Genomic DNA, 12,274 nt, shown 5'->3' with positions numbered 1-12,274 from the left:
ACTTATTGGTAATGTCACAAGAAAAACAATGGTGTGCTTGGTTTCAACGTAACTTTATTCTTTCATGAGTTATTTACAAGTTTCTCTTTGTTCACAGCCATTGACATGTCGAACAGGTTAACACGTGAGGAACGGATCGAAATTGTGTTGATATCTGGTGAACGCAGTAACCGGGTCATTGCAGCAGATTTCAATGCAAGACACCCTATGAGACCACCCATCTCCCATGCTACAGTTAGCAAACTGCTAACTGTAGTATGTGCACTAGCATGGGTTAGTGTAGTTTCAAACATAGCTAATCACAGCTATAGGAGACTGATTAAAGTAAAAGTTCTCTACATTCTTTTAAAGTATATCTAAGACTATTAAAGTCTCATATTGACTATACATAAACTTTGTAATGTTATTAAGTGAAGCTGAAAAAGGAAGCTGCTGCAGAAGTGCCAGATGCTACAGTTCCTTAAGTGACTTCAACGGTGATTTAACCCAGACTTTCCTGCTGTAATGTCTAACTTTACAGCAGAAATACATAATGTTTTCGACCTGGTACGGTAAAAGAAAGAAAATTGTCTCTAGTCTTTACTCTAAGGAGCTTGGAAAGAAAAGCCACTGGACTTCTTTAAGTTTGTGGAAAACATTTCACCTCTCATCCGAGACGCTTCTTCAGTTCTGACAGCAATTGGTGGAGAGTCCCAGAAATAAGCCCTAGCTGGAGTTGTCCCTTGCGAATCATCTGCCTAATCACATGAGCCAAGGTTTAAAAATGGGTGTGGGTCATTATCAGCCAATGTTTCAAGTGAAACCATGACTTTGCCCCACCCCATCATGCAATTTATTGAGATCAACTGACCCAAGATATGAGTGGGTGTTAAGGCGTCTGGGAAGGGATTTAAAACTGGATTATAGAAGGCAGACAGTTAGTGTCATAAGCCACCGCCTCTGTTGAAAGATGGTCGTTTACAGTGGACATAGATGTATTCTTTCACTTCTCTTTCAAACCATCTGTCTTCTCTGCCCAGAATGTGAAAATTTGCGTCCTTGAAAGAGTGACTTTTGTCCTTTAGATGCAGAGGTACAGCTAAATCTTGTCCCATTGAGGTGGCTCCTCTATGTTATGTTTATGAAGTGGCTGTTTGGTAGTTCCAATGCAGAAGTCTGACCATTCCTCGCTGCACTGCAGAGCATAGCATACATTTTTTACTTTGTGTTTGGGAGTTTTGTCCTGGGCATGAACCAAGTTTTTGCCTGAGTGTATGGCTGTGGCTGGGTCTGAAGTACACTGGGATGTCATGCTTGAGGAAGACTCTCCTGAGTTTCTCTGATAAACCTGCGACATAAGGAATGACAATGTTGTTCCATTTGTCCTTCTGTTTGTCCCTAGTTGGTGTCTGACCTTGTTTACTGTGCAGTCTTACAAGTCACTTTATACTGTAAAGTAAAGCCTGAAATGTTTCCTGCACAAAAGCCCAACAATCAAGAAACCTACACTGTAAAAAAAGTCAGTAAAATATACAGCAAAACACCGTCAAATTCCAACGGTAATGCAGCGTAAAACCAAAAACTTCCTTTTACCTTATTAAATAGATTGAATAACCGTTAATTGTGAGACTGGATAAAACTTTGTTTTTTACTGTAATAAAATGTTGAAATTATAAATATTTTCTGTGAAAACAAATAAATATGCATACATTTTACAATTACATATTGTAATGTTGAAAATGTCTGAAAAACTTAGATTTTACGGTATTATTTGAGTAAAACTACATCTTTTGGGGTTGTGCACATTGGAATTCACAGTATAAAGCTGTAGATTTTTAAGCAAACAAAAACATTCATTTTTACAGAAGCAAGATGTTAAAAAATAGGGTAATAATACAACCAGTACATACATTAAAAAAAAAAAAAAGCAAATATCAGCAGTGAAAGACAATAAAACTGATAGTATTTTTTTTATTTTAAGATTCAGATACTGATATACAGATTAAAAGTTAGGCCTGCAGTATATCATTGTTAACCTTCTGATAAAAAAAAATCAACAGCAAAAGATGTTAAAAATAAAGTTCATGGTTGTGAATAAAATTGATTTCAATAATCTTTTTTAATTATTATTTTAAAACAACTTTATGTTGTTGTGTTTCAGGCCATATTATCAGACCACCTTAAGTGGGTCGGCCTTAAATTTTGAGTTTGTGTGATCGCTGTTGATTGGTAGCTAAACTGCTGGTAAACTGTGTACAGACGTTTTACGTTCGAATTGCAGAGAAAAAAAAATTTGGTAGCAACATTGTGCAGTATGAGCGAACCATTTCACCAAAAAAAGGGGAAGCAAGGCAAGATGTGGCTGCAGCGGTCTGCAGACATGACTTCTGATCAAATTCGAACCTCCTCCTAAAGAAACAAAGAGCGACGTTACATTGCGGGATGACGTCACCTGAAAATGACCAATAGCGCGGCGCGCTGCTGAGCTGTGTGCCAACCGCTCTTTTTTTCATGCAGGAGACTTAAGTTGGCTTCGCTAACGGACACAGTTTTGAACTCGTATATTAGCGCCATTTATTGCTGCTTGAACCACAGCATCTTCGGAATTTGTAGACATCCTGGCAGCTTACAATTAGTTCGAGGTGAGGTGAGTACATGCAACTTCAAGTTATCTCTGTTATAAAAATCCACCAGCCCAGCGTTTATAGATAATTTTAGCAGTTCGTTTTTTTACGAGTGAGGTTGTGAATTTAGTTAGCATTTGTGAGTTTAATTAGCATTACTGTCGCGAGGGAAGCATTGCTCTGGATTAGTTTCTGTATTTGGCGTGCTTAATTCGCTAGGGAGGAATTACCAAAGTACATGGAGTTATGTTAACGTGTAATTTCTGTGGTAAGGTAGTTCAGTCATCAAGGGGCTACGTGCTTCATTGTAAACTGCATCGGAATGAGCCACGTCGTTTCTTTCGGTGTATTGAAGCAGGCTGCAAGCAGACATACACCAGGTATGGCGCGTTTAAGGTTCATTTTTACCGAAGACACTCTGCCCCCACCCATGTCACTGGTGTGGCGGTTTGGGTAAACTTGCATCACTGTTAAAAGATGACACATCATTATCAGAGGAGGACATCAACAAAGTCTGCGAGTCTGTCAAAAGCTATGATCTTTTTTCTGCATGTCATACCGGGCCATTGAGGACAGTGCACTCCAGAGCTCAGATCTTTAAAAAAGCCTTCAACTATGTGGAACCAAAGAAAATATTTTTAGGGAGAGATGAAAACAGAAAAGATAGGTTTGCCTATTATGTGCCTTTAAGAGAGACTTTGAGATGTCTGCTAGAGTCTGATCTGTGGCAGAAATCAGAAGAGCCCTCTACTGAGCCTCCTGTTGATGTTTTGTGTGACATAAGTGATAGTAAGCTGTTTAAATCAAATGATTTTTTTGGTCAAAACCCATCATGTCTCAAGCTAGTACTCTACCAGGATGCCTTTGAAGTCGCTAACCCTTTAGGCTCTGCAAGGACAAAACACAAGGTATTAGCTGTATATGCATCAGTGGCAAACTTGCCACTTCATGTACGCTCAGACACAGATCACATGTCTCTTGTCTTACTGTGCAGGGAGAAAGATTTTAAAGATTTTGGTCATGCTAATGTGTTCTCTGAATTACTGGCAGACTTGAAAGAATTGGAGGACAGTGGGATTGTTGCATCAGATGAAACTAGAGTCAAAGGAACTTTGTTTTGCATTGCTGGTGATAATCTGGGTTCTCACTGTATTGGTGGCTTCACTGAAAACTTTAGTTCTTCAAAGTACTTCTGCAGGTACTGCCTGATAACGAAATCTGAATTTCAGGATGCTGACCCAAATCTGGGTGGACCAGAACGTACCAAAGAGAACTACAACTCTTCTGTTGATCGCCTCCAGATTGACAATACACCAGACGTCGAAGGAGTGAAGTTCAGGTCAGTGTTGAAATACTTCAACGTTTGTATGCCAGGCTTGCCCCCATGTCTAGGTCATGATATCTTTGAGGGAGTTTTGGCTTATGATGTGGCACTGTATCTGAAATACTTCATAAAGAAAAAAGAATGGTTCACTTACTCCACTCTAAACCGACGCATCAAACAGTTTAGTTACCATGCCTCTGATGCTTCTACAAAGCCATCTGAGGTCAGTCCTCAAGCAGCTAAACTCTCAGGTAGGGCTGCCACAAACGATTATTTTGATAGTCGACTAGTCACCGATTATTTTTGCGATTAGTCGACTAATCAGATCATCATCCATTGGACGTAAAACGTTCAGCTTATTGCACCAGCAGCATCTGCTCTTATATAACTATCATTAGCTTACAGCTTTAAGTGTTTCAGGTATGTGCTAACTAAAAATAAAGACAAGATGAGTTTATTAAATTTTAATGAAATCTGCAGATTGTTTCGGTGAAGTTTAATAAACTCCTTGCTATCTGAAATATAACAGGACACCGGAGTATATTCTCCAGCATCTCACACTTCTGATAATCAGCTGTCAGCTTGATGTTTATTCAGCTGTGCAAAAACTATAACTTTAATCTCAGCCAAACGGATTTACTCCGGAACAAATAAAATACTAAAAAAAAAGCCAAACAATAACATTTTTAATTTATCTAAGTGACTCATATATCATGTTTAACCTGAGTAGCGAAAGACGGCGGTGGGTTTGAAAACGATTAGCCGGGAGTCCGGTGTTCTCACGGCGCTAGTGACCTTGCCCCCGGCTCGCTATCGAGCTAGTGGGTAACAGACGTCTCCGAAAACGTCGGAGCGCTTTTGAAAATATGTGGTGTCTTGATAAACTGAGCAGATATTTGAGGTTTACACAGCTACATTCTCGCCTGAGAATATGTTAAACGTTTATTTTGTGTCCCAGAAAGAATAATAAGAGTAATATTAAAACTAACTAGCTGCCGCCATTGTTGGAAACTGAGCTGGGCCGCGCTATGAATTCTGGGACACAGCTTCTTCTTCTTCGGGGTTTAACGGCAGCTGGCATCCTTGTACATGCAGTGCTGCCATCTTCTGTTTCAGTCCGTTATTACACTCTTAAATCCTGCTATTATTCCTGCGTCTTTTGTGATCTTACAAAGCTTCAAACGAAGCGTCGACTATTAAATCAGTCGTCGACGGTTTTGATAGTCGACGTAATCGTGACTAGTCGACTAATCGTGGCAGCCCTACTCTCAGGACAGGCTATACAGAACTGGAACTTCCTCCGATTGCTGCCTCTCATAGTTGGTGACATAGTGACAGACCCCACAGATGATGTGTGGAACTTAACTTTGCAGCTGAAAGATATTGTAGACATGGTGTGTGCTCAGAAAATTTCAGTGGCTCAGGTAGCATATCTTGATATTCTTATTCAAGAATATTTAGAGTCAAGAAAAGCTCTGTTCCCAGAATGCAACCTGAGACCAAAACACCATTTTCTACGCTATTACCCAGCACTGATTCTGAAATTTGGCCCACTGATAAGATTATGGACAATGCGCTTTGAAAGTAAGCACAGTTATTTCAAGAGGTGTGCCAGAAATCTGAAAAATTTCAAAAACCTCTGCCATACACTCTCTGAAAGACATCAGATGTTTCAAGCCTATCTTGCAGCAGGGTCATTGTGTCAGTCTGTCTTGAAAGTCAAAGATGGTTCTCCATTTTACTCAGTGCTGTACAGTAAAGCCATTCAAGAAGCAGTTCAAATGTTTGACTTTACTGAAACCAATACAAAGTTCACAGTAGAAATGATGTACAAGGGAACACAGTACAAGAAAGGACACTTCCTTGAACTAATTGGTGAAGTAGTTCTCATTTTGATTAAGAATGACAGTGTTTATTTTCTGGTGTTGATGCACGTGACAGAATACCATTCTCAGTATCATCTGCACTCAGTGAGAAAGGAAAAAGAAAAGATGCAGTGTGTGAACATCATTGACTTAATTGATTTCTATCCATTAACATCTTACATGAAGTATGGGTACCAAATGGTTCCTTTGAAACACAGTGTGCTGTCACAATAATGGTGCTGTTAGTTTGGTATTTACGTAACACTGTATAAAAGTGTAGTATCAAGCAAGATCAGCTTCATATTTTAAGACCAAAGGTACCACTTGGTGTAAATTGACCTTTATTCACATTCTTTTATCAGACATCTTGGAAATGGGGGACAGCATAATGAGTTCCATTACTAAGGTGCTGCCGGACCTGTCTGCCTCAATCCTTGAAATTGTACTGGAGGCACTACAATCATTAGGAGTGGAGACATCTGAGGACTTGCAGTTCATCAGTGAGACTGATCTGAACTCTGTCCTGAGACCAGTTCAGGCAAGAAAACTGCTGGCTGCCTGGAAACAAACCAGTAAGTATTATGATTTCATTGCACAATAGCCATGAAGGGCTTTCTGTTTTTTCTATTATGCTTTGGCCAAGGTCCAAAAAGTACAATTAATCTATTGTTTGTGATATTGTTTTACTTTGTTGTCTGTCTCTAAATCTTATTTTGTCTTTATTATGATTAAAAAGGTTTGTTTTGTTCCTGCCCTTTTCAGACACTGAATTTGAGCAGAAACCCTAAGGATACTCAAAGGACCTGTGACTCTCAGGAAATGGTGAGATTTCAGGTCATAATCTTTTTTTCTTTTTTTTTCCATTAAATTCATTTTCCTTTTTCCCTTTACCATATTGCTGTTTTGTTTTTGTAAACGGCATCAAATGAGAGGGACAGATGGAACAGTTTCAAGACAATGGCAGGAAAAACGTGCTGAAGATTGAAACAAACCTTGGCTGGAAATATTTGGTATGTGTTTTACCGTAAATCAAATTGTTGAAAAACATTCAGCTACACTGCAACACAGGGAAACTTGATTTGCACTTATTTTGTTACTTTAATTTCTTGTCTCATTATTTTTGTCAGTTATTATTGTTTATGGTGTATGCCCTTCTTGTTTTCTTTCTGAATGCAGAAGGTATCTAGCCAGTCCACAATGAAAGCTTCGTTGCACCCCATGAGTCTTCTGGCAGAAATGATGGCGCCTGTATTCTTTGGTTTCCCTAAACATCACACCCTGCCTGTTTATACGAGGCTCTTCAATTAAGTCTGCACCCAAAGATTCAATGAGAGGTAAGCAGTGGTATTATTCAAGTTTTGCTAAAGAAAGATGGACAGGAGACACTAATCTTAATCAGCCGAGCTCAGGTTCATGTCCAGGTGAGCAGTTTCATACGCTATAAAATGTAGATTGAATGATAGGTCTCATCACCATGCATTCAGCCATTAACTTCAAGTTCTATGATAAATCAATAGGAAACTTAAATACGTTTTCCAACAAATTATGATTGTGATTAGGGCTGCGTTGTCTGTGTATCACTTTTACATAAGTAGATTTAAAGTATAACTATTGCCAAAACGCAAACTGGGCTGTTTTTTTTTTTTTTGTTTTTTTTTACTGTATCGATTTTGATGCGCTCAAATTTATGCCCCGGCCCCCTAGTATTCCCATTCACTGGCTATTGACCACAAAACAAACTCACGGTCAATCTCAAAAACGGCTCGTTTGTCGTAATTATGCTTTTAGATATATATTTGGCTCGTTTACAATTTAAAAAAACAAAAAAAACAAAACAGCCCATGTTGCATTTTGACAATAGCTATCCTTTAAGAACTGTATATTTTACACTTAAGAAATCATTTATCATTAGATCTGTTTTTGGCAGCACGTTTTGTTCATTTCTGTGCATTTTGCTCAAGCACTGATCAAACTTTGTCCATTTTTTTGCTGCAGAGGGGATCCTGCCAGTCCAAAGTGAACTCCTGATGGACATTGAAGTACTCCTGCAGAGCTTGTATCGTCGACACCATGCGCATTAGAAACTCCACTGAGTCCTTTCCTTCACCAAGGCAGGACCCAGTGACTCATTACTGTTGATAGGTCAGGGGCAGGTAATATTTTGTTTCATGTTTATTCATTCCTCCATGGATTACCAGCCATATATATGGACACATGCTGTATTCTCAAGATCTATGCTGTTTTGTAGGAATAGAGAAAATGATATGTTTAGTCTGTTTTCAAATGGTATGTCAAATTTTCTCATTGTTTATCAGTAATATTCTCTACCTTGGTTGTATATGAGCATCTTTAGATTTTTCTATATTTAGCGGTTGCAAATGTAAAATGTACGGTAAACCATTTATGTTCCTCATATTGTACTGTATTTTTAGCGGTAAAATACCGGCAGCTGTGGTTGCCAGGAATTTACCGTAAAATGTATCTGGTCAAAATAAAATGCTGTAATTTGTTATACGATTTCACTGTGTTTTTTACTGTCAAAGGTTTTAATAAGGTTTAACATATTTCTGTTATTTTTACAGTTATTTACAATAATAGGGTCTATCCTATTACTGTTAAATTAACAACAAATTACTGTAAATATTATTATATTATAACTTTTTTTTTTACTGCAAATATCCGTAAAAAGCTATGGAAAGTTGCATTTTTTACATTAAATTGCTGTATAATTGACAAATATATTTGTCTTTTTCTATCATGATTTTGGTAAAATAATACGTTGTCTACCTTTAGAAATTAGGTTTACAAAACCAGTATACCGTATTGTCTTTTACAGATTCCACATTTTTTACACGGTATATTCCTGGCAACCATAGCTGCCGGTATTTTACCGTAAATTTGACAGGTTTTTTTTACAGTGTATGAGCAAGCACTTTGCAATGGTAGGAAGGAAAAAAACTCTTTTTACAGGAAGATACTTGCAGCAGAACCAAGCTCAGAGAGAAGCAGCCGTCTGTCATAACTTGTTGGGGGTGAGGGGAAAGAGAAAAGAAGAAAAAGAAAAAGAGAAGAAAAAATAAAAAGATAATAAACAAAATAAAATAAAGAGCATGGGGAAAACATGCGCTAAAGGATAGAGAAGACAAAAACTTAATGGCCTGCTGCCGTTGTATGTATGTAGGGAATGAAAGAGGTGAGTGGAGAAGAAGTGTGCATGACATGAAGTACAGCAGTCGGAGTCTGTAGCAGCATAACTAAGGGATGGTTCGGGGTCAGCAGATCCAGTCGTTAGTATAAACTTTATCAAAAAGGAAAGTTTAGTCTAATCTTAAAAAAGAGACAACTTTCTTCTGAATCTAAACCAGGAGCTTGTTTGAGAGGAGAGGGGCCTGAGAGGCTCTGCCGCCTGCTTCTCGAAACTCTAGGAAAAGCAAGTCAGCCTGCAGTCTGAGAGTGTGGTGCTGTGTTGGAACAATAATGTATGATGTGGTGTTTGAGATGGGGGCTGATCATTCAAGGTCCTTTATATGAGAACAATGAAGGGGGCTTTTTAAGGGAACTTTTAGAACAACCTGAAATTAACTACATATTTGTTTAATGTGCACATTGATGTGACATCCAGATGATCCAGCCATGATCATGCCTTCCAGAGTATGTATCTGTTTGGGCACCATATTTTGATTAGATTTATTATTTATTTATATTTATTATTTATTTCTTAGTTTATTTGGACTTTTTAGACTCAGGTACAAAGATAATAATTTCAGTTTTGTAGAAACTTAGGAGAAGAAAATATCTTTAAGATATGTCTTTAGTTTAACCAACTGATTTGCATCATCTGACTTTATAAATAAAGGTAACTGGATATCATCTGCATAGCAGTGAAAAAGTATGCAGTGTTTTCTAATAATGTTGACTGAGGGAAGCATTCCCAGAACTCCGGGGACCTCCGTGACTAACTTTCATGTAGGAAGATGACTCCCCATCTATGTGCACAAATGTGATTGAAAGCACTGCAGCACATTTCCTTTAATACCAAGACTGTATTCTAATCTCTGCAGTAAAATGTTATGATCAACATTATCGAATGCTAACAGGCCAAGCAGGTCAGAGGCCAATTCATTTGTACTCTTTATTAGTGCTGTTTCAGTGGTGAACTCTGCATCCTGAAACTTGTGAATTAGACCATTTGTAACCAGTGTGTTTCTGCGTTGTGTCTGACAAAGAAAGGTAAAAGAAAGAAAGACCTCCGAGTATATAACTTGCTCGCTCCAGCTCCTCTCCCTCAGGGGAATTGTAGAAAAGGGGAGAGGCCAAAGGGGTACACTGTATTTATAGGGTTGCACCAAAGAAGAAGAACAATGAGGAGGGGCTCTAACTGATAATGAATATAACTACAGGCTTGGAGGTCCTAACAGTCAGGCATAAAGAACAAATTTTGTGTAATTATAACAATATGTAATCTATGACTGGGTTACACATTCATCTGCACATGATCAGCTGGCTGTTTTACCACTACTAATTTCTGAAATAATGACAAAAGTTAGAAACAGGTCTATAATTAGTTATGACAGGTCGATCAAGCAAGAGCTTTTCAAGTTATGGTTTAATTACGGCCTCCTTGATACCCCGTGGTATGTAGCCTGTTGATCCAGATGGAATGATCATATTTAAAATTTTAAGAATATTTAAAGGTAGGATGTCTTTGAACAGTCTTGTAGGAATAGTATTAATTCCCTGACATGTCAGGGTTGGAGTTTGGAAAGATTAATAAATGAGAGAGAGTAAATAAAATAACAGTTGCTGTACTTAACGATGATAAGTGTGTGGGATGACTTTTGTGTTCTTTAGTGGTTAAAAATTAACTTGACTTAAAGGATCTCTGACTCTTTGTCAACCCGGCTGCAGTCCTGAAAAAAGCGTCCTGTGTTCCTCGATTAGTAACAAATAGTAAAAGTGCTTTATTTTTAATTAAATCAGCAAACTATCTTACATAAATGTGGCCCGGTCATGGGGAATGAGACAGGACACAGGAAATACTCTTTTGTGGGCTTTTTTATTCTCCGACTGTACTCGGAGGAGCACAGTTTTAATTCTGTAGTTTTGAGTGAAACGGCAAAATTTAACTATTCCACTGGCTCAGCCTAAACTGCCTTTCAGGGTCTGAGACAACAGTAACTATCATATGTACATGTTAAATCCAAACAGTATAGACAACAGTAGTGACCTGTCAAGAAACAAATACAACAAAAAAAGAGAAAACAAAACAAATAAACACATTGTTTACATCCCACAACTTCGCAGGTCAACTGGCAATAAAGTGCACTGTAAACTCTCTTTTAAACATACATTTCTATGGGAGAACATCATGAACTCACTTCGGTTTCTCCACACAGCTACTGTGCTAGGACAAGTACACACGCAGGAATCACACAGCAAGTGATCTCCCCTCTGAATCAAACAGAAACATACAGAGTTATGCAAAGTGAGTAAAAGTACAAACTTAACAACTTTGAAATCTGTTAGGACACTGTAACTACTCACGCCAACCCGCTCTTCAGTCCCTTTCACAGCACGTGACCATTAAACATGCACCCGTCGCGCGTTAAGAACTGTACAGAAATGGTCACAAACATGGAGTCATTGCTAAAGAAACTTAGCTAATTACAGTCTACTACAACACTGGTGACAATATTTTGCAGTATGCTACACTTTTTAGCACATTTACCTCGTGTGTAGCTAGCCACAGAATCTTTTGCAGTCTCTAACTCTCCAGTGCTCCCGCTCACAGCGCTCAGTGTGACACAAACTTGAGTGCATGCGTGCTCTGGCTTACGGCGGCTCTTAAAGGGACAGTATACCCCCAAAACGCGAGGTCTAGTCATCACCATGACAACCCTACAACAGACCTCCGGTAGACAGGCAACCAGTCAAAAACACAATTCCCTCTTTTTAAACCCTTTCCATGCGTAGTATTAGTTCACTTGGCTACATAAAAACAACAACTTTTTGAAATAAGTGCAAAAATGTTTCTTCTTAACCCTATCAGCTATTTTCACCCCCCACACTAACGAGTTATACCAGGAAACTTCAGATTTGTTGGTTTGTTTTTCAGAGGAGCCACCGTATCCTACATCAGCGGTCTCCAACCTTTTTTGCGCCACGGACCGGTTTATACCCGACAATATTTTCACGGACCGGCCTTTAAGGTGTCGCGGATAAATACAACAAAATAAAACTAGTACCGGTACCGAAATTTTTTTTTATTCATAACACACGTGAAAAGACCCAGGAAAACCGAGTTAACGATAAAAACAATAACAAAATAACGCTGAAAACCGATTAAAAACCCTGAAAACCATACATTTCACACCTGAGCCTCAACTCTCGCGGCCCGGTACCAAACGACTCACGGACCGGTACCGGTACCGGTCCGAGGCCCAGGGGTTGGGGACCGCTGTCCTACATCATACAAGGGCATA

The 12,274-nt window shown here is 38.7% G+C and overlaps 2 long non-coding RNA genes across 3 annotated transcripts; one reads left to right on the top strand and one right to left on the bottom strand.

The window, feature by feature from the left end:
* Nucleotides 1-2,414: 2,414 nt before the first annotated feature.
* Nucleotides 2,415-8,318, top strand: LOC146659853 (uncharacterized). 2 transcript variants are annotated; one of them, XR_014913675.1, is made up of 7 exons: nt 2,415-2,626; nt 3,833-3,942; nt 6,155-6,364; nt 6,555-6,614; nt 6,725-6,802; nt 6,969-7,126; nt 7,788-8,318. It is a non-coding gene; the product is annotated as an uncharacterized LOC146659853 (long non-coding RNA). The 2 variants fall into 2 exon arrangements; XR_014913674.1 differs by having other exon boundaries at nt 2,417-2,626; nt 6,731-6,802.
* A 2,474-nt stretch (nt 8,319-10,792) lies between these two features.
* On the bottom strand, nt 10,793-11,780 carry LOC146659852 (uncharacterized). Its single transcript, XR_014913673.1, has 3 exons — nt 11,521-11,780; nt 11,337-11,404; nt 10,793-11,243 (listed from the first exon to the last, which is right to left on the bottom strand). It is a non-coding gene; the product is annotated as an uncharacterized LOC146659852 (long non-coding RNA).
* Between the last annotated feature and the right edge of the window lie 494 nt (nt 11,781-12,274).

Source organism: Rhamphochromis longiceps, linkage group LG11 (genome assembly GCF_057381845.1).
Source record: "Rhamphochromis longiceps isolate RC_006_pf linkage group LG11, R_longiceps_female_GT1.1, whole genome shotgun sequence".
Taxonomy (NCBI): Eukaryota; Metazoa; Chordata; class Actinopteri; order Cichliformes; family Cichlidae; genus Rhamphochromis; species Rhamphochromis longiceps.
This window is presented reverse-complemented; position numbering and strand designations above follow the sequence as displayed.